The following is a 4,443-nucleotide window of genomic DNA, read 5'->3' on the forward strand; positions in this document are numbered from 1 at the left end:
TAAGCCTCATTATTAATTCAGTTTCTCACTCCTCAATCTCCTTCATTATCAATATCACTCTCTCCACATGTTTTTACTCATTTCAAAACCTAGCACAAGAGGGGGAATCCTCAACCCCAACTCATCTATTCATCCCGGGATATAGTGCCCATCACACTTCTCAATCATCTTCTCGTCAAAATCTTCACTCATTTATATAACATATAACTCGGAGGAAATCCTCAACCTCCCCAATCCACCATCATTCACAAATTATCAATAACTTTGACCCATCATTCAGTTCACTCATTATCACCATCATTCTCATCATACTCAATCATAATTATTTCATCATCAATTCACTAATTCAACTCATAAATTATCACTCTTAACTTCTCTATCCTCTATTACACCGGCTTTAGACTTTTATTGTGGTTTAAAAAAGTTTTGAAGGCTAAACGAATGGTTAAAAACTCAAAAATTCAAGTTTTGCAAACCACCCTCCCGTACGCGAGAAATTTGGGCAGAGAGCTTACGCGCTTAAGAATGACATGCGCCACATACGCAGCCCATGTTCGCATATGCATGGGTTTTGGCAGTGACCAACTCTCACGTACGCATGATGGGTTCCACGTACGCATGACATATCAGAATGGGAAAAAGCTTATATGCACCAAAAACTAGTTTTTCAGCCAAAATTCTAAACCTTCATAACTTTTTTCACAAAATTCATTTTTCAACCATTCTTAAACCGTTGGAAAGATCGATAAATAAATTTTCATTAAAAATCTTTTTTCATAAAATTTCCAACCAAGGACCGAGTTACGGTCTACCAAAGTTGGTCAAAAATCAATTTTTAACCAAAAAGAGAATTTACCAATTTCTCCAAAACTTCATAAGCCAGAACAGTTTTTAACTAAACAACATAACCCCAAACCACTTTAATTCACATATTCACAATTAACCAAACTCAAACCTACTCCATTCCCACATTTTAACTCAAAATCATCAACTTCACATCTCAAATCCTCAATTCTAATGTTCCAACAATCATTACCTAAAATTCCACATACTCAATATCAAAATTCCCATTCAAACTCATGCATCAACATATAATACAACCACCAACTTACCAATCTTACCTTTTTCCAGCTTTCGGCTCAACATTCATCAATTCAATACATAACTTATAAATACACAATCACCATTCAATATCAATTTCAATAACACATCAACTACACATATCAATTTCATCCAAACACATAATTCATACTTATTCCTAAGGGCATCTAGCAAAGAATTTCACATTACATCACACAGTATTTAAATAAAAATTAAACCATACCTTAATGACATCAAAACTAAACCCTCAAACTTGAATTCCACCAAGTCCAAATTCCAAATTCACCTCTGCCATGCTCAAACACCACCAATGCTCAATTCAATGCCTTAAGTACTCAATCTACACTAATTTCATATAATATGCACAATACGCAAACTCTAGGGTTTCATAAAATTTGATAAACAAATGAAAAAAGTGACTCTTACCTTTACTCACTAAAATTGGTGATGATATCTAGCTAGAACTCAAGTTAGAGCTCCTCCTAAACACTAGAATTGTAAAACCCGGATAATTAATAAATTGTTAACTCATAAATTAAACTTTATTCTAGAAAATTATAAATGTGATTTTTTATGGTTTAATATGATAGAGAAAATTAAAATGAGAATTTTGACACTAATTTTAAAGAATTTGGCCCAAGATTGGGCCGAACGGGCCGAACCGAACAAAATGGGCCCATATTGGGCCCATGGCCCAACCCAACTCCACTTTAATGAAGGCCATCAGCCCTTATTTCCCAAACAAAGGGGGGAAACACGCTGAAACATGGTGAGGGGGAGAAGGAGATGAGCAAACCCTTGGCTTCAATTTCATTTTACCATAACTTTTGATCCGGAGCTCCAATTGACAAGCCGTCAGTGGCCATGCGTTTGTCTTGGAATTATCTACAAAGCCCATTACATCAAAAGGTAAGAAAACCATATTCCTAGTTTCTTTCCTCTCTTCTCATTTTCGAAAATTTAGTGTTTGGGGTTTTGAGATTTTTATGTTTTGATGTGTGTAGAGTCAATCTAACTTGAGGAGATTATTGAGTTATGATCCTATAATATTTGGAGAAGGTAAGAACCCTAGCCCTCTTGTGGAATTATTGAGATTTTGAGTTTAGGGATTAATTACAGTGATATATGCAGTTTAGATTGAATATGGTTGATTTGGAGTACATTGATGATGTGTTGGAAACTTGATTGTTGAACCTTGGTGATTGTGATTCGGTTCGAAGAGGCTTTAGGGCTATGGACTCTCGAGGAACGTTGACCTTGAAGTGTCCTTGGGTTTTGTGAGGAATCAGCTAAGGTACGGTTTAAGTTTCATTTAAGTACCGTGTGATATGATGTGAATTTCTAGGTTAGGTGCCCAAGGATTAAGCTTGAATGGTATAATTGATTGGTATTATATGTGTAGTGAATGATATTGGATACAGATTGCAGAATTGTGCATTGCTGTTGTGTTGATTGAAAATGGTATTGGATAGTGAATTATGTGGTGATGAGTTTATGTATATTGAATAGGTGAAATATTGGGCCGGAGGCCGTGAATTTGGGCCGGAGACCGGAAAGAGGTAAGGATGGTATGTATATGGTTGATGATTGGTGATTGAATGAATGATAGTAATATATAAGTGTTGGAACATGAGGTTTTGTTAATTGTTTAAATTGAAAGAATGGATGTTGTTTGAATTGAATTGTTGAGTTGAGATCCATGAAAAATAGAGAATTGGTAGAATATGGATATAATGAGGGAGTTGGATAATATTTAATGCTGAATTTGGTAGGTTTTTGGGTTGGTTTCAAAAGGTAGGAATTGGTATGTTTTGAAAATGGAGGTTGTAGAGTTTTATGAAAATTGTGATTTCAGCCCAACATTAGTGAAGTATAACTTGGTCTCCCGACCTATGATTTATTTCAAACTTGTATAGAAAGAAAATCTGGTCCGAGATGTTTATGTCGTTCGAAGAACGGAGGAAAATGTTTTAAAATGAGGAAGTTATGCTCGATCAAAGTTTGGTGTGTAAACTGAAAAATCTGGACTTAGCAGCTTTTTGGTGTTGCTCCATTGTATGCGTATGCATACATTCCATATGTGGGCAAAAATGTATGTTCACACGTACACCTGGCCCACGTGTACGCGTGACCTGGGATTTTTACGTACGCGAAATCCCTCGTACGTGAACATTCGCTTCTGCTTGATGTATATGCATACACGTGAAAGGTAATGCGTACGCGTCTTGGTCCAAATATGCACCCACGCGTACGCATGGCCCATGCGTACGCATGACATTTCAGTAAAACACTCCCACACATACGCGTGGCTTACACGTATGCGTGATCCTATTTTCAGCAAATATGAGTTTTGTGTTTTTAGAACCAAATTTCTAACCTCTAAGCCTTTATTTTCACTCTTTTAACCCTAGATCTTAGTAGTAAACCTAGTAATGAGATGAAGCTAGGGAAGAGGAGGTATCTTGGTGGTGAAGTAAGGTTGGAAAGTGATGACTTATATATGGAAAATATGAATACATGGAGTATATGTGATGTCATTGCTATGATGAATGGTTTTGAAATGATTATGAATGACTGTGAATGAATGTGATCATTGAGACTTCGTTCATGATAAGAATATGTAAGTTTCTCTTTGTTGCGAGGTGTGTCAGACACTATATCCCATGAGTGTGATGGGCACTATATCCCAAGAGCATGGGATGTCAGGCGCAATATCCCAAGAGTGTGGGAGCACTTGTCCCAAGAGTGTGGGATGTCGAACACTATATCCCATGAGTGTGACGGGCACTATATCCCAAGAGTGTAGGAGCACTTGTCCCAGGAAATGCAACGGGCACTATATCCTATGAGTGTGACGGGCACTATATCCTGAGAGTGTGACGGGCACTATATCCCAAGAGTGTGGAGGCATAGAGAGATGATATCCGAGTTAGCTACCGGGTGTGTCGGGCTCTGGCAAGTAATCGACACGTGAGCTCACGGCTAGTAGGATAGACATGCATCATATGCATTTGTTTGAATTGTCTGGGTTTGCTTAATTGCTTTGGATTGCCTAATTGTACATGTTTCCTGAATATTTGCTAATTGCCCTACTTGCTGTACTTGTGTATTACTTGTCTACATTGTTTATGTTTGATTCGGTTCTTGGGTCAGTCGGTTGGGAGGTGGTAAAGTATGAAAGGTTTTGGTTAGAATTAGAACCCGCTATGATAGTTGCCAAGTTATGGATTAGGAGAGCTTAGGTTGGATATGACGAGATAAGAAGTTTAAGATGCTTACTGAATTTATATTATAGTACGTTGTATTTATTTGGCACTTTTACTGTACAAGGAACCATGGGTC

This window comes from Arachis ipaensis, chromosome B04, assembly GCF_000816755.2.
Source record: "Arachis ipaensis cultivar K30076 chromosome B04, Araip1.1, whole genome shotgun sequence".
Classification (NCBI taxonomy): domain Eukaryota; kingdom Viridiplantae; phylum Streptophyta; class Magnoliopsida; order Fabales; family Fabaceae; genus Arachis; species Arachis ipaensis.